The sequence below is a fragment of the Myiozetetes cayanensis genome, unplaced genomic scaffold (assembly GCF_022539395.1).
Source record: "Myiozetetes cayanensis isolate MyiCay16 unplaced genomic scaffold, myiCay2020 scf183, whole genome shotgun sequence".
Taxonomy (NCBI): domain Eukaryota; kingdom Metazoa; phylum Chordata; class Aves; order Passeriformes; family Tyrannidae; genus Myiozetetes; species Myiozetetes cayanensis.
The window spans coordinates 27,782-52,103 of record NW_026087393.1 but is presented as its reverse complement, the minus strand read 5'-3'; the positions used below and the strand labels follow the sequence as shown (position 1 = coordinate 52,103).

Here is a 24,322-nt window from a genome sequence, read left to right as displayed (position 1 = left end):
TACACACATACCTTTAATAAAAGGCTGTTATTTTCCCTTTTCCATAATTTGTTTTCCTTCAATCGAAGCCTCTTAATTTTGGATTTATAATTGCTTGAAAAGAGAAGTTTGGGTCTTTTCCTCCTAATCCATCCTCAGCAAAAGACCCTTCTCTCATTTAAACTGGGACAGTGACCCTTCCCCCCAGAGGCTCACCATTCACTGGCTTTTTGATGAATTTGAGGCAAATCCAAGCAGAAGAGCAGAGCAGTGTGTGATTCTTCCTCTGTACTCAGCACTGGTGAGGCTATACCTTGAGTATTGTGTCCTGTTCTGGGCCCCTCAGTTCAGGAAGGATATTGAGGTGCTGGTGAAATAAAGACAAGATAAAATACAATAAAAATTTAGCTATGTTAGTAAAATTTAGCTATGTTAAGTGTGACTTTGCAAAATTGTAACTACTTGAAAGAAGGTTGCTGCCAAAATTGTGGGCAGTTAAGATAAAGCTAGCTTACGTAAACAAAAGGGACTGCCAGGGAAAGCAGGAAAGACTTCTAGCATGTAGCATTGCAAGGGAGACAAAAGAGGGGTGGGGGAAACCTAAGTTTTTTGAAGTGATAAAACTTTATGTAACTACTATATAGTAGTAAGAATAGGAGTTAGGTAACCAAATGTCTATTTAGATAAGGCAGACTTTGTAAAGAGTGTACGTGATAGATAATTTTGAAACTCACTCCTTCAAATGTATAAAAAACTGTTGTGTTTCTTTTCTTGGTGGAATGCAAGGGAGGGGTAAAACCCCCTGCATCTCCCCAACCGTAATAAAAGTGTGCTTTACATATTGTTTAAGGATTTCTTTGAATCAATTTGGCACCCCAGATGGGACAAGACCTCCACTTGTCTGTGAAGACCCTCCAGAACTGGGGACCCTCTGCATGCCCCTGGGCTCCACTGGATCATCATGGGAGTGGATGAAGGTCCTGTGAAAAGGTATACAAATTCTAAAGCACTCTTTTATTTCTCCCTAGGGTTCTGAGAAGGAAACCATAAGTCATATACTGGCTTTCTAGGGCTCTGGCTTGCTAGCAACTAACAAGAACTGCATCCTTCTATTTGTGGGTTCAAGTCCCACTGGAAGGTTGCATAGGCTTTGATTGTGAGTTAGAGTCTCACCAAAGCTATACCAAATTCCTCAGGCTAAGAGAATTTGGAAGAAAGGGACAGATGTTTTTGGGTTTACCGTTGTGGCTGGATTTTGGACTTGGACTCAGAATTGCGATCATTATAAGCCTGGTAATTTATTATCTTTGGGTTTGTTTTAAACCATCTGTGGGGATCCCTTATGTGTGTTGATCATATTGTTTGCTTTTGTTTGTGAGTATTGTCTTATATGTTATAAAATTACTGTTGTATGTTAAGTAAGCAAATATTGGGAATTATATTTCTGTATATTTTGTTACCCTTTTATTTCCAACCACATCAAAACGACTACCTTCGTGTGTTTATGGGAGATAGTGGTTTCATGGTTTACAGAACTAATTGGGCAGGAAACTGACTCTAACACTTATTGTTTGCAGGAATTAGGCCTGGAAGTTTGTTGGCTGCTTGCAGATGCCACAAACTCCAGGCTTATCTGTAGGAAACATGTCCCAGGGATGCTGGGTGAGGCATCCTGGGACTGGTAGTTTCCTGTGCTGTACTCTGACACACGTGGGCAGAGTGTGTTTGGTCAGGAGAGTCACATGTTACCTGAGGGTATATAAGAGGGCCATTTTCTTTTAATAAAAGATTTGGTGGTTAGAAACCCTAACTGCCAGATCATATCTTATTATATTACATTAATAAGTCACAAATGGCGCCTAAATGCAGGGAATCTCCCTGTATCAGGGAACATTTTAAAATACCTTAAAACAAGGAAACTCGGTAGCACTCAAATGAGATTGTATCAATTCTCGGAACACTTCTAGCGAAAAAATGAAAGACGTCTTTAAAAGGGTCGGGACTTCAGAGCAAAATGCAGCTGAAGGACGCAACATTAAACCGAGCTCAAAAAAATTGACAGTGCACGTGCCAGTAGAAAGAAAAGCAGAAGAAACTACAGCAAGAAGTGAAGTTACTATGAAGTGGAGGCAGTAAAGAAGCTGAGAAACAGAAACCAAAGCTGACAAGTCGGGAGCAAAAAACCAGCAGTGACAGAAAGCATGCAGGAGCAAAGCAGCAAGAAAAAGGCAAAAAAACCCATGGGAAGTTCTATCTCCACAAAGATAGAAAAAGACACAGAGGTTCTGTATCTCTTGTTAAGACCATATTCCATAGAGATCATGTGAGCAGAACTAACAGACCTTCTGCAATGGTTAAAATCCAAAGCACCCCGCCTGTCGCTCATAGAAGCCTTAAATATAAACACTTGGAACAGGATTGGAGACTTCATAAGAGACAAAACTAGAGCAGGTGACATACAAGCCAATAACTGCCTTCCTGCCTGGACCCAGATTATGAACGCTTTGTGCACTGCACAGAGACGACAGAACTCCCCAGGAAATACCAACACACATTCCCCTGCAACCCCAAACCAGGCTGCAACTTGCAGCCATTCATCACCACTCAGAAACACTCATGAGGATGCAAGACCCACACGTGCATCCCGAGCAAATACAAACTCTGGAGGGGAACTGCACAGGCAGGATCAGGGGGGATGTGATATAAGTAATGGCGAAGGTCTCAGTTTTTGTGCACACGCAATTAGCAGGGAAAGGACAGGAACCTTAGTTCACGAATCCCACACCCAGGGGCGAAACATAGACTCCCAGCATGGTGGGGAGGAACCCAGCAAACTTACCCCCTCATGCCACTAATGATTCACAACCATGTGCATCGGCACAGGCGCTGCCATCTTGCACACGAAACAGACCTGAACTGAACCTGAACCGTCTCTTCTAGACGTGCAACCACATTGTCCCAACCATGGGAGTGGTGAGGGGGGAGGAACCTTTCCGCTGCAGTGGTCATCTTCCGCCATACAACTGTTGGGAACCAAATATATTGGGACCGCAGGTGGCGAGGCATCAGAAGATGATGAGGAGGAACCGGAGGTGGTTCTTCCGGGCAAGGACGAGGGGGCAGGCATGGGGAGATTTGTTGACTGGTGGAGTAAGTGCTGTGAGGAGGCTATAGGGACAACAGATTGGCAGGTTATTAAAGCATGCCCAGTTATCTATCAGCAGTGCCAGAACCCTCATTTCCAAAGTTTTCCCTATCAGGTAACAAAGGAATTGGGACAATTAGTTAAAGAGTCTGGCGTTTCCTCGACTCACACGTTTTCATATTTGGAAACGCTGAGTTCCACCTATGTATTTACCCACATGACTGGAAAACACTGTTGAAAATGGTTTTAATAACCACTCAATACGGTGTTTGGTTAACAGACTATCGGGAGAGCTGTGCAGTGTATATAAATGACCCAAGGAACTCACAAACAGGCATGACATGTAATCATTTGGCAGGAGAAGGGGAGTACTCATCAGCAAACTCACAAGTACACTACCCCCAAGAGATATTTGATGTATCGCTTTGAGAGCGATAAGAAAACTTCCGAACATGGACAGAGACAGTAACCTGTCATTTAAAAAGATCATGCAGGGATCAATAGAATCTTTTTTCCAGTTTCTTGTTCGGCTGCAAGCAGCATTAAACAGGCAAATAGAGCATGAAGAAGCTAGAGAGATGCTTTTTAGGCAACTGGCATATGAAAACTCGAACCCAGATTGTAAACAGGCTCTGCAAGCCATCCCTAAAAGGGAAAACTGCACCAATGCTGACATGGTTCGAGCATGCCAAGGAATTGGGACTGTTGAGCAAATAACTAATTCTTTAACCACAACCCTAAGTGTGCAAATGAGATTGCAGGATGGGGCAAGAGCCAAAAATGACTGCTACAGATGTGGTGCTGCTGATCATTTATGAAAGAATTGCCCCAAGAAACCCCCCACAGCAGTATGCAAATGTCAACATGGGAAGAGGGATTCAAAAAACTCTTCACAACAGGGAAACGAGATAGGGTGCAAAACCGTGCACCCGATTCATAAAATAAATACGGCTCAGGAGTCCATGCCCTCTTTATAGGAAGGTCGTCAACTACCAGGATGGGTTTGTTTGTTTTACCTGGAGTGATTGACTCACACTCCCACAGTGAAATAAAAATAATGACCTGGACTCCAATACCTCCCAGTCACATACCAGAAGGACAAAAGCTTGCCCAGCTAATTCCTTTTTACAGCGTGTCACCAACTGGGGAGGGGGAGAGGGGCTTCGGAGCTTTTGGAAGTACAGGTGAGCCACAAATATACTGGACAAAAGTCATTTCTACAACACAGTCAAAGATGGCATGTCAAATAGATGGATGCAGATTCAGAGGCCTGGTGGACACAGGAGAAGATGTTACAATCATTAGAGACACTGAATGGCCAGCTGATTGGCCTACTGTTTACCCTGCTTCAACTATTCAGGGGGTTGGAGGTACACAAAGGCCTAGGCAAAGTGCTCGATTACACACAGTGCTGGGACCAGAAGGACAAGTTGCCAAAACAGCTCCTTTTGTTACTCCTATTCTGTGCACACTATGGGGACGAGATGTGCTGGGACAGTTTGACACAGTCATGCAAATTGCTTCTGCAGAAGGGCAGAATTTTCAGTGAGGACCATTGACCAGCCATTCCAAAGACCAATTAAGGTGAGCTGGAAAACCAATGACCCTATATGGGTTGATCAATGGCCCCTGAAAAAGGAACGGTTTGCTCACTTAAGAGAATACAGGACATATAGTGCCAACCTCCAGCCTGTGGAACACTTTGCATCCCCAAGCAAAGTGGCAAGTGGAGAATGCTGCATGACTTAAGAGCAGTCAACTCAACAATAGAACCTATGAGAACATTGCAACCAGGGCTTCCTTCAACTGCTATGCTTCCAGTAGGATGACCATTAGTGATAATTGATTTGAAAGATTGTTTCTTCACCATTTTTCTGCACCCTGATGATACACCATGGTTTACTTTCTCTATCCCCACTCTAAACAACGCACAGCCCATGCAGAGATATCATTGGTTCATCTTACCATAGGGGATGAAAAACAGCCCGGCAATATGTCAGACTGTAGTGGCACAGGCTATTCACCCTGTCAGAAGGCTTCATCCCTCAGCAATCATTTACCACTATATGGATGATATCTTAATTGCCACGGCCAATGAAACTGAGTTGCAAACTGTTGTTACTGCTCTAACTAATGCTGTCCAAGAAGCAGGGTTACAGGTCTCTCCAGAGAAGATCCAGCAATCACAGCCCTGGACCTACCTTGTATGGAGGATCACGCAGCAGATCTCACCACAACCACTTCAGATTAAGGTAAAGGACACCTTAACCTAGAATGAACTGCAAAAACTTTTAGGAGCTCTCAACTGGTTAAGACCTTTCTTAGGCTTAACCACAGAGGAACTGCACCCCTTGTTTGAACTGCTGAAAGGCAACCCAGACTTGACATCTAGTCAGTCTCTGACTGCAGAGGCAAAGTAGGCACTAGAGATATGTTCTAAGGCAATTGAGAGCAGACAAGGCAGAAGGAGAAATCCTGAACTACAAATCTGCCTTGCTTTCCTAGCATCTGTGATTGGTCCAGTTGTCCTCTAACAGCTAAATTAATTTTTCTAGGACCAACTCATCATGGCTAGGCTTCGCAACTGAAGATTGGAGAAGGACTGTACCCATGCTTGCTGCAAACATGCTGATGGCTAAAAAGGCCAATGTGAGATAGACAAGTCCAGTTGCAAAAGGCACAGCAGAAAGTCTCTTTGGGAGGTATTGGCAAGACACGATTCTTTCTGCATTGTCTTTTCTCCTCAAGAATGATTCTACGTGTGTTCTCAAAAGAAGCAACAGCGTTATAAATAGTGTGTCTCCATGTCTCCCAATTGAAGGCCAGAGTAGACCAATGATGATGATCAATATGGCCAAGGCTGAGAGATGGTTTCAGGGAGTCCTTGTATCTCCTCTTCGAGGTTCTTCTCTTGCAGCAACCAGTGACAAGTTCACCGTAGAGCACAATCTTAGGGAGGCGGTAGTCCTCCATCCTGGATATGTGCCCTGCCCAACGCAGTTGTGTTCTCAGCAACATGGCCTCAATACTCGTAGCCACTGCCTGACACATAAGTCACATAGTCAGTCCAATGGATGTTTAGGACTGTATGGAGGCAGCGTTGATGGAAGTGTTCTCAGAGTCGCAAGTGGTGAAGGTAAATGACCCATGATTCAGACCCATATAAAAGAGTAGACAATACAATGGCTCTGTAAACACTGATCTTTGTACTTTTCTTCAGGTGTTTATTATACCAAACTCTTTTATGTAGTTTACCAAAAACTCTGTATGCCTTTGCTAACGTGTTGTCTATTTCTTCATCAATTTTACCATCTGAGGAGATGATGCTTCCCAGGTAATTAAATTACTGGTCTGACTTGAGCTCCGATTCACCAATGATGATATGGGGATGATGAAAGACTTCCTGAGGTGCAGGCTGAGAGAAAACTTCTGTCTTCTTCAAGCTGACTTCCAGTCCAAAAAGCTCAGTAGCCTCTGCAAAGCAGGATGTTAAATGCTGCAGAGCTGCTTCTGTGTGGGCGACGAGGGCGGCATCATCAGCATAAAGCAGATCATGGACAAGATGATTTTAAGTCTTAGTATGGGCCTTCAGGTTGAATAGGTTTCCATCGGTACGATATCGGATGTGGATATCATTTTCTTCATCGAGGTCTGCTCTGGTCCTTTGGAGAATCATGCTGAAGAAGATTGTGAATAAAGTTGGTGCAAGAACACAACCTTATTTCACACCATTGGTCATTAGAAAGGACTCAGAAAGTGCATTGCCATATCTGAATTGACCAAGCTAAACCTCATGAAGCAAAATGATCATTTTGAGGAACTTGGGGGGACATCCTAATCGTCCCAAAAGCTGCCACAGACCTTTTCTTCTCACAGTATCAAAAGCTTTGGTGAAATCAACAAAATTTACATAGAGTCCTTTATTCTAGGACCAACTAAAAGACACATATATTCATCATTGTTTAAAGATAACTAGATTTTCCCATTAGCTTAAACAATTTTCAATTGAATTTATTCTTAACAGAACAATATCTTATTGATGAAGTTTTCTGAGGCATGTAAGCTAATTTCTTGCAGGTGGGCATATGGTGCACTCTCTATTAGTTCCCATGTTTCATCTACATTCTACATCCTGAAACTAATTGTAGTCCTAAAAGAAAAGGCAACTACTATGACAAGAAAGCAAATCCCTTGGTTGATAAGGATATAATTTTTATCTAAGCTTCTAATTTCCTAAGTCCTTTAGAAAGGAGACCCTCTCTCATTTCAGTGAACATGCAACCAATCTACTTGAAATTCAAATCCAAGAAACGCACCAAGATTTCAAATTAGTGCTTGTATTAAAACTTCTGCTTATCAGAGGATATTAAATAACCTATCTATGGATGATTGCTGGGAAGTGTAACAAGCTAAGGAAAAAGGGGGAAAGAAAATGGTGGTGTGAAGGTACATAGAATAAAGGGGTCCAAAAAATTAGGAAAGAGGAGGTTGGATCTAAGCAATGAGACTTTAGAAAGACTTGAGGTGAATGCTGCTATAAATTTCCCTGATGAACACAACACTGGGGTCTGGATAGAAAAGGCTAGAGAGCAGAGACAAAGAGTGCTTGGAGGGGTATGTCTGACATCAGGCAAGCTAGTCTTGCACTCCTGGTTAACAGAGTAAAAAATGCTAGGGATAACATGCTTGCTAAGACATCCTTGCTTAAAGAACATTATTTAAGGAAAAAGTTGCAGGTATTCTGTATTACCATGTAGAATATTGCATTTGGCAAGGCGAATATGGTTTTATTGCCTCCTCTGATTTCTTTCAAGAGAAAATATTAGAAGCATAATTTGGAAAAGACAAATGTCTGAAGGAACAATCAGGAAATACAGATACTTTGTGAATTTTTAATTTGTTATAAAAAGTTTCCTCTCATTCTTGCTCCAGTTTTTAATTCAGTGCAAACAAGAAGGTTTTGGTAAATGAATCACTTTCTGGTCAGGTGATGTTAAAGGTACTAGGAACATCTTTCCTGATTCCATTCAGGAGAGAGGGTAAATCCCCAGGGTTTCCATAACTCACTCTCTCTCTGGTTCCTGGGTGTGGGTGTCAAGGAAGGAGACTGCTGCAGCCTCATGCTGAGCACTTCAAGGAGTTCCCCTGGGCCTGTGGGATGCCAACCATTCTTGCCGTGGCAACCGCCATCCAGGTCTCTCTCTGCAGTTCCCATAGCCAAGGTCTCTCACCACAGCAGCTGCCATCCAGCTCTCTGGGTCATCCCAGCTCCTCCATTGTTACTCCATGTGGCTTTGCTACATTGGAATCCATGCTACTGACTTGGTGGCACAGAATTTTTCCTGTGGAAGAAATATCCTTCTAGGTTTTGTTTTTGACCTGGGGGAGGGGGCAGTTGGGTAACATTTTTCTTCTGTTGTTGGGGGGGGGTTTGTTTGGGTTTTTTGTTGGTTTTCTTTCCTTTTTTTAGTAAAATTGGGGTTTTTTCCTTCTTCATTCTGCCTCCTTGTAATTTCTAATTTGTCAATATTTGGGGGAAGAGAAATAGAAAAAAAGAAAAAAGGAGGGGTTTATCTCATTGGACATCTCACCTCCTGAACATATTTTCAATAAACCAAGACATTTACCCACAAAAAGGTGTTCACCACCAGAAATAGAACTAAGATGGAGGTCGCTCCTCATAGTTTGCTGTAAGACCTCAGCCCCAGAGTGACAAACTCAAGTAGGAGTATTACTTTTAAAAATATACAAGGCTTCAAAAATTCACCCATTGAATGTTTTGGAGAACCCTCAGTTCTTTAATACCTTGAGGTAGCGTAAAGGGAATACAAAGCATGTGTTTTCTCAGGAGATACTTTTATTGATAATTTTAGAAAGGTAAGACAAAGGTAAGATGGCAACTGTTCCTGTGCTCTGTGCCATGTGGCAGTAAGAACAAAGGCAAGATGGCAAGGGGCTCCAGAAGCTAATATTTCCCACCCCCCAGCCTGAGACAATGAAAAACAATGACAGACCCCCTAAAGCTAGGTCCTTTCAGCACCATATCCTGTAGCTGTGTCTTGGAGAAAATGTGAGGAGGCGGACAGCACCAGCAGAAGAAGTCTACTTCATAGAGTACCATGGGGTAAGGCCCTGGAGGGAAGAGAGGCCCAAGAAAGATAGTTGATATTCAAGGATCACCTCCAAGCTCAGGAGCAATGCATCCCTACAAAAAGGAACTCGGGCAAAAGTGCCAGGAACTGAGTGGATGAACAAGGAGCTGCTGGACAAACTCAAACACAGAAAGGAAATGTACAGAGGGTGGAAACAAGGACAGGAAGTCTGGGAGGAATACAGAGAGGTTGTCTGAGCAGCCAGGGATCAGGTTAGGAAAGCTGAAGCCCTGATAGAATTAAACCTGGTCAGGGATGTCAAGGACAACAAGAAAAGCTTCTATAGATATATTGGTGTTGAAAGGAAGACTAGGGAAAATGTGGATCCTCTCTGGGAGGAAACAGGAGACCTGGTTTCCCAGGACATGGAGAAAGCTGAGGTACTGAAGGATGTTTTTGCCTTAGTCTTCTCTGACGAGTGCTCCAGCCACACTGCCTGAGTCTCAGAAGGTAGAGACTGTGAGAATGAAGAACCACCCACTGTAGATGATCAAGTTCAAGACCATCTAAGGAACCTGAAGGTGCATAAGTCCATGGGACCTGATAAGATACATCCATGGGTCCTGAGGGAGCTGGTGGAGGAAGTGGCCGAGACATCATATTTGAGAAGTCGTGGCAGTCTGATGAAGCTCCCACTGACTGGAATGTCAGTATAAAATGTGCTTAAAAGTCTCTTATTTAACTGTTTCAAGCCTAAATTCTATTACCTGAACTTGAATATTTGGAGTATATAGCAACATTTCACTTTCTGAATGATAGTCAATTCTGGACAGTTTGAGTCTCCCTCTGTCCAGTCGTACATATCTTTAGAGTAAGTATTTGAGATATGGCTACAAATCCCTCTAAATAATTTATCTAGGCAATAGAAGTCCATGGTGAAGACCACAGTGAGACAGGCTGTCCCCTGCAGTACATGTAGGTTAACAGTGGAGCAGAGATACACCTGCAACCCATGGAGGATTCCATGTCAGAGTAAGTAGATATGCTCTGAAGGAAGGTGTGACCCCATGGGAAGCTTGCATTGGAGCAGGCTTCTGACAGGAACTGTGGACTGTGGAGAGGAGCTCATGCTGGAGCAGGTTTGCTGGCAGGACCTATGACTCCATGCATGCTGGAACAGTCTATGTCTGAAGGACTGCACCCCATGGAAAGGACGCTGGAGCAGTTCATGAAGAACTGCAACCTGTGGGAAAAATTCATGTTTGAGAAGTTCATGAAAGACTGTCTCCCGTGGGAGGGACACTACAGTGGATCTGGGGAAGAGTGAGAGGAGGCAGGAACAGCAGAGGCAACGCGTAATGAACTAACCACAACCCCATTGAAACAGAGCAGGGTTTTTAAAGATTAACTAAGAGTTGGTACCATGCTCTGCCAGAGTTGCTCTGGTTATGTTGAAATATAACAGAGACAACTTGTTCTGTTCTGCTGACTGTACTGAAGTAAGAGATAGAAGGGATGTACTTTGAGTAGTTTAGCAGTCATAAATAAAGATAAGGTGGACATCTGAAAGAGATAAGAAGGCCATGAGTCAGGGGGTTTTGCAAGCCCCAGAAAACTAGGTCAGTGAACAAAGAAAGTTGAAAAGTTCACACAAGGAAGAAGAGCAAAAGACCCCCAAGGTGAGGCTGAATGTTGTAATCTCTTGTGAAAATTGTATCAATGACCTGACTTTTCTATGAAAACTTCGGAGCTAGTTTGTCCAGTTGTCATGTTTTTGCTGGTTCTTAGAAACTAAGCAGGAATTTTTCCCTTCCCCCTACCCACTGCGTGCAGGGTTGTTATGTGGGCAGTTAAGTAACACAAAAGAAGCTACCCTCTAGTTAATGGCCCTCAGAATCTCATGTCCTGGGAAATGGGGGTGAGGAGTTCCTTCTTACTCTTTTTTCCTCTAGTCTCCTGGGAAACAGGGGGAGGAGTTCTGACTGGCTGCTAATGCTGGAACAAGGTCAGAGGATAGCTCAGAGTGGTTTTTGTTCTCAGCCTGGCTGCCAGCTGTGGATTCTGCTTGGATTTTCATGGGAGAGGAACTGTTTCAGGAGGTTTTTTCCCCTTCACCGTTCCCGTTTGTTTCTTTCTTAGCAGTGGTTCTTGTGCAGATCAAAGGGAGAAGGAAAACTATACCCCATGATTCAACCAACCAAACAGAGTGAGTTTTTTTCCCATTGGGGAGGACTTTTTTTTTTTGTTGTTTCTCTCCCTCCTCTCTTTCCCCTTTCCCAGTGTGTGTGGGGGGGAGGGAAACCCATTTTCGGTTTCTCCAACACACCCCAGAGGGTGTCACTCCCCGTGGCAACAACCAATGATTCCACAGCGCCCCCTGCTGACCAGCATAAAGAACTGCAGGTTTTCCAGTGATCCAACAGCGCCCCCTGTTTACTGTGGTTAGAATTGCACCAAAGGGTGCAAATGGAACTGTTTACTTTTTTTTCTTTGATTGTTTATTGGTTTGTTTTGAAGGGGATTATTTGTGGGTATAGGAGTATTGTTTGGTTATTTTACTTGTTTTCTTTCATTGTTTCTGCTAATGCACATATATCTTTTAATAAAGGGCTGTTATTTTTCCTTTTTCCACAATTTTTTACCCCTCAATCAGAGTCTCTTAATTTTGTATTTAAAATTGCTTAGAGGGAGGAGTTTGGGTCTTTCTCATAACTCATCCTCAGCAAAACACCTGTGTCTCATTTAAACTGAGACACCGGTGCAAACCAGCTAGTTTCCCAACGTTGCACAAAATAAATACCTTGCTACCTAAAGACAAAATTCGTCTCTGAGCAGTTATTTTGTGCCATTTTCAGCATCACCATTCCCCATCCCACTGTGTCATTTGGGGGGAGAAGGCAGAGAAGTAGAGAGTGAAGTTGAACCTGTGAAGAAGGGAAGGGTGGGGAATGGTGTTTTCAGATTTGTTCTTATTTAAATTAAATTAATGTTCCCCAAGTTGAGACTTTTTTGCCAGTGATGATAATTGGTCAGTGATCTCCCTGTCCTTATCTTGACCCATGAGCTTTTTCATCTGAAGCAAGATAAGACTTTAAAAGAGTTAATCGAAACACTTTCACTGTAAGCCCATAATAACCCCTTATCCCCCCTGTACTGCTCAAGGAAGGCTATGTTCTGTACTAAATGCACCAGACCCTAAAAACCCACATCAAACATTGAACAAGGAACTCAGCACCCATAAATCTTACCCAGAGGAGCCAGGTTAGACATCTGAATAGGTGAAATAGGCCTGGAGCCAAGGTTTTCTTCAAACCTCAATGATCAGAACATAGAACAATAGAAAGTACGAAAGGTCTCCAGGGTCACCCGATAAAGAAGAGTAGATTTGAGACTCCAGGATGAAGTAAAGACTGGATCTACCCTGAATTATTCCTCAAAACTGAAGACCACGCCTCAAACTCCACTCTGATCCCTCCTGCTATGAATATTGTAATCTAATAATGCAGTAATATGAATATGTATGCGAATATGTTGTAATCATGGTCAAAGCTGTATAAATCACCCCTTCATACCTGGCCCCAGCGAAGTCTCTTTTTCCAGCAATAACTGGGAGGCTTCCGCGGTCACTTTCAATAAATACCTTGCTGTTTAAAGGCTTAAAATTCTGTCTCTAAACAGTTTTTACTCCACCTTTTTGGGCATCATTTTGGCGAACCAGCCAGGAGACCTTGAATCCACCCAACTGTAGAGGCCATCGGAGGTCAGGACCCCTTCCCAGGCGCCAAAGGTAAGCTTTTACCTATAAAGGGGGGGCTCCTACCTTCGCTGACTTCTCACGGGGTGGATAAGGATCTCATAACTAAAGGTATTTATTCTGGTTCTTTTTCAATTACACCGGTGTCTGTGAAAAAGGTGTCCCCTTGCCAAGGCACCCCATAAAGAAGGACGCTTCTTTCGGTCTGTACAGGTTATGTTTGGCCAAATGTTTATCTGAACATCTGTTTGGGAAAATTGAGAAGTCGGTATCTCAATAATTTCCTTCTGGTTTCTGGTTTAGATAAGGATTTTGGGCCCAGCGTTGTCTAGTCTTGTTTTATATGTAGTTTTTGTGTTGAAATACATTGTCTATTTGTTATATGTGGTTGGTTTATAAAAGGCATCTCGCAACTGTGACAAAAACTGGGTTTTGGCATTTCACGGTCTGTGGTGACATTTTGTGGTCTTACTCAGTAAAAGTGTCTTGTGGCTGCAACAGAACTAGGTGTTGGCATCTTACGGTCTGTGGTAATATCTTGTGGGTTTAGTTAACATGGGAGGGACACAAGGTAAAGAAGTGAACCCAAAGACCCCACTAGGATGTATTTTAAAGCATTGGAAGGAATTGGGTGGAATTCCTGGTGGAAGTTTGAGCAAAAAGGCTTTACTCAGATACTGTAAACAATGGTGACCTTTATATAAATTAGGCGATGGATAAAAGTGGTCCCCTGATGGCACCCTAAATTATAATACCATGCTACAACTAATGTTATTTCTCCGTAGAAACGACAAATGGAATAAAGTGGTTTACGCAGATTTATTTTTCACCCTAAGAAATAAACCAAAATGACAAAAAGACTGTGGGATAAATGTAGCACCCCAAGACCCCCTTGTGTTAGCGCTTGAACAAGATCAAAAAAATCACAAACAGAAAAAGCGTTGCTGTGATGCCTGTAGCATTGGTGAAAGGTGCCTTAACTTGAGGAGAAGTAACAATCAAGAAAGCTTGATCAGTCTCACTGATCTACAACCTTTTGCCCCACCCATAAAGGAAGACACTGGGGACAGCCGATTGGAGTCTTTCTTCAAGAAAAGAGAAAGCACTCCGAAAGGGAAGGAAAAAGGGAAAGGAAAAGAGAAAGACGTGCCAGATCCAGGAGAGGGTAAAGCAGAAGAAATGCCAGATCGGGGGAAAGATAGGGATGTCTTGGCAGTGGAATTCAAAGTTTTACTTTTACTTTTTCAATCCGAGAGTTAACGTGGCTGCAAGACAAGGGCAACAGGCCTGAGTTTCTCAAGCAGGATTGAATCTTTCACGTGTACTAGTGAAGAGGATCTTCCATCTTAGCTTCTATTTTTGGTTCTTTTCAGTTATGTCCTAAACTGAGGAGGGTTAACTCCACCAGACCAAGAGTGTTCAGATCCATGATCCACCCGTCCTTGTAAAACTTACAGGAAAGTCTGGAAGATGCACAAGAGCAGTGCTTTTCCCCTGCTCTGTGACATCTCCTTTACAGCAGAGGTAAAATAAATCAACTAGTTATAACTGGAACTGAAGTTGTCATCTCTGTCATGGTTTAGAAACATGTAAAAATCTTCATAAGCATGCATCTGACAATGAGCAGTGTTATCTCTTGAGCATGACACAATTTCCAAATATTGACAGTTTAGTTTTATTTCTTAATTGGTTTATAAACAAAACAAAACAAAAATAAACAGCCACACACACACAACCTGCCAAGGAACTAATGTTTCTCATTACAAAACCTGAAATAACACAAATCCCCCAAATCCCCATTAAAATGGCATGCTATTTTTACATAAAATGAAGATGTACAAAAAACTCCTGAAAGTACGAGGTACTTTGCTAATACATTGTGCTGGTTTAAAAGTCAACCAGCAGGAGAAATGAACCCAACTCTAGAGACATTATAAGCCAGAGTTACAATTTATGAAAAATAAATTACAACAGATGCAAGGATACAGAGAAAAACTGGTTTTAACTCACAAAAACAGATGGACAACCCAACACCCCAGGATAAGAACAGAACAGTGTTCATTGGCCCCTGTGCTGAGCACCACGTGGCCCCCCTGGGTGCAAAGTAAAAGGAAAGGAAATTGGTTGGTCCAGATGATGGTGGCAGTTCTGTTGAAGTAATGATCGCAGTCTTGTTAAGAGTGGCAGTGGCAGCCCTGTTGGAGTTCTGGACCTCCTCTTGATCTGACAAGTGGCACCAGAAGTTCTAAAACCCCACGATTATATATGCTTAGGTTCAGGTGGGAATGTCCAGTACCTCCCCCAGGGCAGGGAGTTTCACAATGGGTGATTTAACTCTGTGAATCATGGGATATTTTTGGAGTCTTTGATGGTCTAGGTGTTTGTGGTGGGTTGACCTTGGCTGGATGCCAGGTGCCTACTCAACCACTCTATCACTCCCCTTCCCATCAGAACAGGGGAGAGAGTAAGGTGGAAAAAACCAACTTGTGGTTGCCTTGGGATAAGGCAGTTTATTTAAAGCAAAAAAAGTAAAGTAAAGCTTGCATGCACAGAAGCAAAAGATAGCAGAGTTTATTCTCTACTTCCCATGAGCAGCGATGGTCGGCCACTCCCAAGAAGCAGGGCTTCAGTACGCATGACAGTTCCTTAGCAGGCAGCCATTGGAGACAATGAATACCTGCCTTCCTGCTCCATACCTTAGCTTTTATATCTGAGTTGACATCTTATGGTATGGAATATCCCTTTGGTCAGTTTGGGTCAGCTGGTCTACTTGGGTCCCCTCCCAGGATCTTGCCCTCAACTGAGGAAGGAATGTTACAGTGCTGATGCTGTGCTCAGCAGTAGCCAAAACACTGGTGTGTTATCAACACCATTCTAGCTACCAATGCAAAGCACAGCACTGTGAGGGTTACTGTGGGGAAATGAACTCCAGCTCAGCCAGACCAAATACAGTGTTGCAGCGGCCTATTATGCCAGTCCAGTATGGCCCATTAGCAGAGATGACTCCTCAGGTTGGATGTGAAGGTGTTAATTCCTCCCTGGAGGGGAGTTATCACAACTGAGTCATTAGGTGTGCCCTGGGCAGCTGATGCAAATGATCCATTACTAACAGTCCATCAGAAATTACATAGAGGGTATAGAATACACAGGTTTGGTTATACCCACATAGTAATAAACTGGTCCTGACCCCTGTAACTAGGACATAGATGATGATTTATGTGGAAAGCACTGAAATGGAAGTTTTATAAATGCCTCAGATGGATACCAAACTTGACTTTCTGAAGCCCGCAAAGGATACTGGGGCTGGAAATCAGGAGCTGCTGACTCCCATATCTATTGCTAAACTGCTAGTTCATGTATTTCTATTAATGTTGGTAGTATTCTTAAAATGTACCATTTTAAGGTTTTCATTTACTTATTCAAATATATTTGGTTTTCTTCTGACCTATTGGCTTAATTGCAGTTACTGTTTCTACCTTTTACAACAAAAGTGACCAACTTCTGGAGATAATGCAGCATTCGTCTTTATGTCTCCTGACTGTAAACTAAGAGCAAGCTACTATAAAAACAGCATCTGCTTTCCTTGCTTTTGTTTATCACCTTTTTTTAATCCTTAACTTTTACTAGGGAAATTGTTTTTTTGTGTTATCTGGTGCAGAGATGTAGCCGTGTAGTAAATGTGGATTTTTAGTATAGCTGTGTAGTTTCTCACACTTTAGAATAGCAGTTGACACTTATCAAACACATTCTCACACTTCATATTGAATTTTCTAAATTCTTTAAGCTTGTTTACGTTCTTTTTGAAGGAAGGTCTCTAGCAAACACATCCTGTTTAGGAACATAGGCACCCTAGGCTGGAACAACAAGATATCTTGTACCCAAAGAAACCCTGAAGGCCTGGAACCTTGGAGAAGCTCCAGAGACAGTGTGTACTGTGAGGAGGAGGAAAATAAGAAAGAAAGGGGTCTTGAGACCTCCAACTCAATTCCAGGGTGGTGTGCCAGGGGGGCAATTCCAGGGAGGATCTGAGGGCAGATAGTTCTCAGATTGGATGGATAGTACTATAAAATGGTAGAACCCCTGGACACAGGTGAGTGCTTTTGTACTCCTTGTACTAGAAGGCCTTCATTAAAAGACCTGCTCTCTGTCTTATCTATACTAACATTGTCAGGTGAGTCTTTTTCTCCCAGTTTTTAGGCAAAAGTTATAAAGATTTTAATTAAAGTTTAACTCAAATATAAAGGTTTAACAACCTCTAGAAATCAATTTGCAATATGCTGATCTGTTTGACTCAGGTAGTCATGCTGTAGGCTAATTAGCATCATGAATATCTGTTGGACTAGCGCACTACTACTGACAGAATGATGGGAGAGACAGGAGTTGTATCCCTGCATAGGGAATCTATTTTCCTTGGCAGTGCTTGGAGGAGCACAGGTCTTTCATGCACATTTACTTGGGTGTACTGGTTTGGGCTGAGATAGTTAATTTTCTTCACAGTAACTAGTAAGGGACTATGTTTTGGATTTGTGCTGAAACTGCTGTTGATAATGTAGAGATGTTTTTGTTATTGCTGAGTAGAGTTTATACAGAGTCAAGGCCTTTTCTGCTTCTCCTCCCGCTCCAACAGCGAGGATGCTCAGGGGGCACAAGAAGTAGGGAGGAGACACAGCTGGGACAGCTGACCCCAACTATTCAAAGGGATATTCCCGATCATATGACATCATGCTCAGTATATAAAGCAGGGGGAGGAAGAAGGAAGGGGGATATTTGAAGTGATGGCATTTGTCTTCCCAAGTCATTAGGCATGATGGAGCCCTGCTTTCCTGGAGATGACTGAACACCTGCCTGACCATGGGAAGTGGTGAAAGAATTCCTTGTTTTGCTTTGCTTGCATACACAGATTTTGCTTTCCCTGTTAAACTGTGCTTACAGACTGGGGAATGAGAGGCTGAATAGTAGCACTGTGGAAAGGGATCTGGGGGTCCTGGTCGATGGCAAGTTGAATATGAGTCATGTATGCCCTGGCAACCAAAAGGGCCAACCATGTCCTGAGGTGTATCAAGCCAGCATGACCATCTGGTTCAGGGAGGTGATTGTCCTGCTCTACTCTGTGCTGGTGTGGCCTCACCTCGAGTCCTCTGTGCAGTTTTGGTGACCATAATATAAGAAAGATATAAAACTATTAGAAAACATCCAAAGGAGGGGTATAAAGATGGTGAAGGACCTAGAGGGGAAAACTTATGAGGAGGGACTGTAGTCACTTGGTTTGTTCAGCCAAGCGAAGAGGAGACTGAGGGGAGATCTCATTGTGGTCTACAGTTTCCTCACAAGAAGTAGAGGGACAGATGTTGGAGGATGCAGCAAGGCCGTGGAGCCTAGCAGCAAGGAAAGAATGTAAATAAGAAGTGAACATCCAATCATATGTGAAGGTTGGTAATAATATATAGATAATAGAGCTAAGAATAGTTTGGTATGTAAGATTCTACAGAGAGAGTGTGAGTGCAACTGTGAGAGAACAAGATGTAATATACTGAATGAAGCAATAAAAAGTTGAATTTAGACCATCATCATGAAGTGCCCAGTTTTTATTCTATGGTCGTCCTTGTATACAACAACAACTGGTGAACCCCGAGTTTTACGAGCCAGGAGGGATCATGACTAATACCGACAAGACTCCCACCCTGATATGGAGTCAAAGTGGACTTGATCCCCGTTGAGGGATTGGAGATAATTCCCTGAGAGGAATTGAAACCGCAGATCAAGGTGCGGTGAGGACAAAGCCCGGTGAAGCAGAGAGCAGTGGGGTGCTGCAAAAAAGGGTCCAGACCGGAGTTTTCTTGACACCTGAGGCAGGTAAGCCACTGGGAACTTTAGGGGCATAATGGGACCAGTTAGAGTCCGGATGGAAGCGCATAGTTGACACTTCAAGTGCCCTGCTTTGACAACGTGACGATGATGATGACCGCTCCTGACCCGAAGTTCAAAGAAACTGTGGTTCTGAGTGGGGTTTGCAGCGGCACAGGGCGGGGGGGCACTGCGAAGTGGCAGAGCTAAGCAGCAGAACCAAGCAGCAGCGCTGCTCAACAAGGACTGGTGGGGCAGGGCGGCTCAGCTCTGCAGACCTTAGCCGGGGCCAGGACCGGGGCTGGGACCACCTCAGATCGCGATTGAAACTGTCATCTCCCCCCCCATCCACAATGTGTGCTGAAGACAAGCCGAGACAGAGATGCAAGGCAGGCTGGAGGGCTACTGAGAAAACACGGGAAGGCAGAAGCCCAGAGTACCCCTCCCTTCCACCCCGCACTGCACTACAAAGGAAGGCATTTGAACAACACTATGCCAATGTAAACACGGTTACTATAACAACCATTCACTGTGGAATTCCGTAAAACCCGTCCACAACATTCTTTGAACTTTTAACAATGTTAATAAATTAAACAAGAGGCAAAAATATGTTTACTTTGCAAGTTATAGTTTCATCACAACAGTCACTCACAGATGGAGGACACGGAGTTAAGCATTGTTACTCTAAAGCTTGTGTGAGAGTGGTGTCTGAAACCTTTCAAACGCAGGAACTCACTAGGACTTTGGCTGCTGTTGTGATCTTTGAAGGGAGGCTGGATAACTCAGTCAGTAAAGCATGGGACTCTCAATCCCAGGGTTGTGGGTTCGAGATGGGCTTCGGTCCCAAGACTGAGCCTGTCATTTTTTTCCCCATGCAGTCCCTCTGCAGAATTACCTGACTCTCTCATTTCTACCACGATAACTACTCAAAACTGAGTGAACTATTAATGGGAACAGTTTGTAAACTTTTTGTTAACAGTGGAAACAACTGGAAGCGGCAGATGGACAGGAGCCAAGAGAGTTTACTGCATTCCAGACATCGGAGATACCAACATCCGGAGGGCACGGAGACAGCAACGGTGTGGAGAACCAGCACAGAGCAGGACAGTTATGCAGAACCGTGCTGGGAGCAGAGGAAGGCAGGGCCGGTGTTGATGCAACCGTGCGGCGGTTGCAAAGCCAGGGCACTGCGGGTTCCGGGACAGAGTGGGAAACGCCTCCCCCTGACAGCATCAGGGGGAGCCGCCCGTGATGAGGAGAGTCCTGGAATTGACCCAGAGCTGCAGGGCTCGGCAGTTGTGGTGTTGCCGGCACAGCTTTCTCGGCAGTGTGACAAAGCTGCCAAAACTGCAACTGTTAAACTAGAAGACTTTAAAAAAAAAAAAAAAAAAAGAGCCTTGAAGAAAATTTCCATGCCCGTGACTGGTAGTGGAACTTGCTGAGGAATAGTTAAAAGTTTAGGAGATCTGTAATTGGTCCTGGTTACTTGGTTACTGTGATTTTGTAATTGCAAATTACACCTTCCTTCTTTTCTTTTCCCCCCTCCTGGCATTAGGTTAAGGTACATTTCAGTTGGGAATTTAAAGTGTACAGACATGATTTTCTTGTCTTCTTTCAGTTCACCTGACATTATTTCTGCTATGCTGCATAGAAAACTCAAATTACTACAAGATGCAAAAATGCAGAAGTTACTCACCAATATTATACCCTTAAGTTCCTTAGCTTTGGTATTCTAAAACAGGGCTAACTCACTCATAAAGCAAGTCAAGAGAACATTTTACACACCAAACATATTTTCAATACAAAAAAAGGGGGGAGGAGAATATGCATGCACATAAACAGGTACTGGATCAAAAATGGATCTCATTTAGGTTTGTTAAACTTTATATTCCTTGTATTGATTCCTCTTCAGAACAGGTGGAATTGCTGAACATGACTACCAAAGATGGAAAACTGAGAAGCACACAACCAGTAATACTTGGGATATGAGATGTGTGGTTGAAATGCAAAAATATAATAAAAGTTCTAGCTATGTGTGAGTGAAGAGTGATTGAGGTGGCCACCTTTTTGAATGACTGGGAAAAAAGCTGTGAGAAAAGCTGTGTAGATATCTATGTGTGTGAACTTAAAATACTTTAAGAGTATTAAGATTTTAAGAGGATGTGTTATATAAATTTAATTATGGTAAGTTGATGCATGCTAGCCTTCAACGATTGGAAGCAAGAATCAAAGAGTTGCAAATTGATGCTGGTCAAGACTAACTAACTAGTCTGTTTAGTAGATGGGAACTATCAAAATGACTTTTGTCTATAGTCAGAACAAGGTTGTTTGTGTTGCTTATTATTGTAGTTGTACTACTGATGTTGCCATGTTTGATGTTGTGTTTGCAAAGGACCCTGCAAAGGAAGATCCAGGCAATTTTTGTGGCACAAATACAAAAAAAGGGGGAATTGTTGGAGGATGCAACAAGGCCGTGGTGCCTAGCAGCAAGGAAAGAATGTAAATAAGAAGTGAACATCCAATCATATGTGAAGGTTGGTAATAATATATAGATAATAGAGCTAAGAATAGTTTTGGTATGTAAGATTCTACAGACGGTGTGTGAGTGCAGTTGTGTGAGAACAAGATGTAATATACTGAATGAAACAATAAAAAGTTGAATTTAGACCATCATCATGAAGTGCCCATTTTTTATTCCATGGTCGTCCTCTATATACGACAACAGACAGACACCAATCTCTTCTCTTTGGTGACCAATGACACGACCTGAGGGAATGGCATGAAGCTCTGTCAGGGGAGGTTTAGGTTATATAATAGGAAAAATTTCTTCACCCAGAGGGTGTTTGGGCACTGGAACATGTTCCCCAGGGAAGTGGTCAGAGCACCAAACCTGCCAGAGTTCAAGAAACATTCGGACAATGATCAGGGACACCCAATCAGCAACCCAGAGCCCCATGCGGACTGGGAAGCTCTTGTGAGCCAATCAGGTGCGGAGAGGGTGTTGCCAGGAACATCCACAGGAGATTTAAATGGCTCCAGGGAGCATGTAGCATCTTAGGAGGACATGACATATCAGTTCGTGCAGGCAGTTAACAAAGGTAGGGTGCAGAATTTAGGGAATGAGTCATCACCCACCCAACTAGAAGACTAACTATGGTTTCCACTCAGTCAAAAACCAGTTGAGATTAATTCAGTTGGTTAGAGCATGGTGCTAATAAGACCAAGGTCACAGGTTTGAACCCTGTACAGGCCATTGGACTTGATGATCCTTGTGGGTCTCTTCCAACTCAGAATATTCTGTGACTCTGTCACACTGTCAGAAGGAACACGGTGACCCAAATGGATCTCAAACATCAACGTGCAGCTGTCCGAGTGCCTGAGCTTGTCACTGACAAGTACCTGTTTGTGGTGTGAACAGGTGGATGATCTGCTCAACCTGGTGACAACTCAAAGAGGAAGTGGAGAGGTCAAGGAGTATCAGGGTGTCTGAGAGGGGTAGTTCACTGATCTGTAACAAGTGCACTCTGGTGAAGGACCTCCAGAAACAGGTGGTCAAGCTGCAGGAGGCAGACAAAAGACAGATATCAGGGAGGTTGGTGGGGAGTTGGACAGTTGGTTCCAAGTTGCTATGGTGGGGGAACCACAGTACACTGAGGAGAGGTCAAAAATTCACACCCTGGCGCACATGAAAGGGAGGGAAGGCATTAACACAGGGGCTTGGGAAGCAGTGGGGGAAAAAAACAGTGGAAGAGGAAATAAACTAGTAAAGGGAAGGAGCTTCTTTCAAAACCAGACATTCCCACCCAACCAGATATCCCCACCCAAGACAACCTCATAGCTCTAGGCAACACCCGACACACTGGAAGAACAGCCAGAGCTAACTGGATCAGTCCAACCTGCTCCAAGAATAAAGAAATTAACAACTAGTTCAACCAAGAAAAGGCAGTAGGTGATAGTAGTGGGTGACTCTAAGAGGCACAGAGACATTCATCTGTTGACCTGACCCACTTTCAAGGGAGATATATTGTCTTCCCAGAGCTCAGATCAGGGACATTACTGAGAAACTGCCAAACCTAGTTAAACCCACTGATTATTACCCACTATTAGTGTTCCATGTGGGAGTCTGCAATATAGCTGACAGCAGTCTGGGAAGCACTAAGAGGGACTACAGAGCCCTGGGAGAGATAGTAAAGGGCTCTGGAGCTCAAGTAGTTTTTCCATCAATCCTCCAGGTCAAAGGAGAATGACTCAAAATGGCCAGACAAATCTGGCAGGTCAAGCAATGGTGCTGTAGTCAGGGTTTTGGTTACTCAGACCATGGGACTTGCTTTGCCAAGCCTGCTTTACTGGGGGCTGATGGAGTCCATCTGACAAAGAAGGGAAAAAAATATCTTTGGGGACTTGCCAGACTGGTGAAGGGGGCTTTAAACTAGATTTGTCATGAGAGGGCACCTATCCATCCCAATCCTGCCAGTCAGATGCAAACACCTCTAATGGATTCCCGGAACAGTGCAAAGGCATTCCAGATACTCCAGCCAGCAAGTCAACTTTATCTGGAGCCTGGCTCAGATGCCTATACAAAAATCCACATAGAATCATAATCATAGAATCATAGAATAGATTGGGTTGGAAAAGACCTCCAAGATCATCAAGTCCAACCCCTGATCCAACTCTAATTACTATATCATGGCACTAAGGGCCATGTCCAATCTCTTTTTAAAAACTTCCAGGGATGGTGAATCCACCACCTCTCTGGGCAGGCCGTTCCAATGCCTGATCACCCTCTCTGTAAAGAATTTCTTCCTAAAAGAAGTATGGGGGACAAACAAGAGGAACTAGAGACTTGCACATGCCTGGGTAGGTATGATATCATTGGCATCACGGAGACATGGTGTTCCTATGACTGGAGCATTGGAAAGGAAGGTTTTAGGTTTTTTAGGACAGACAGGCTAGGGAGACAAGGAGAGAGTGTAGCCCTCTATGTCAATGACCATCTGGAGAGAATGGAACTCTGCCTGGGGAGGGATAAGGAGCCAACTGAGAACTTGTGAGTCAAGATTAAGGGGAGGGCAGGGACAGGGGATGTTATAGTGGGCATCTGTGTCATGGTTTTACTGGTTCTTGGAAACTGGGCAGGAATTTTTTCCCTTCCCCCTGCCCACTGCGTGCAGGGTTGTTAAGTGGCACTTAAGGGACACAAAAGAAGTGGTTTTCTGGTTAATTGCTCAGAATCCCCTCTCCTAGCAAACAGGGGGATGACGGGATGACGATCTACTTTTTTTCTCTCGTCTCCTGGGAAATGGGGGGAGGAGTTTTGGGTTTACTGTGGAGGCTGGAACGGGGTCAGAGTGGATGCTCGATGGTTCTTTCTGTTCTCGACCTACTTGCCTGCTGTGGATCCTGCTTGGATTTTTCATCAGAGAGGAGTTGTTTTCTGGAGGGTTTTTTTTTCCCTTCCCCGTTCCTGTTTTGTTTCTTCCCTGGAGGTGGTCCTTGTGCACGTCAAGG

General features: G+C 43.6%; 1 long non-coding RNA gene across 1 annotated transcript in view; it reads right to left on the bottom strand.

Moving 5' to 3' along the window:
* Positions 1-233: 233 nt before the first annotated feature.
* The window catches only part of LOC126638992 (uncharacterized), a 50,244-nt gene continuing 26,155 nt past the window's right edge, over positions 234-24,322 (bottom strand). Inside the window, exon 3 of the long non-coding RNA XR_007628733.1 lies at positions 234-346. This is a non-coding gene — a long non-coding RNA (uncharacterized LOC126638992). The remainder of the gene's footprint in view (positions 347-24,322) is intronic.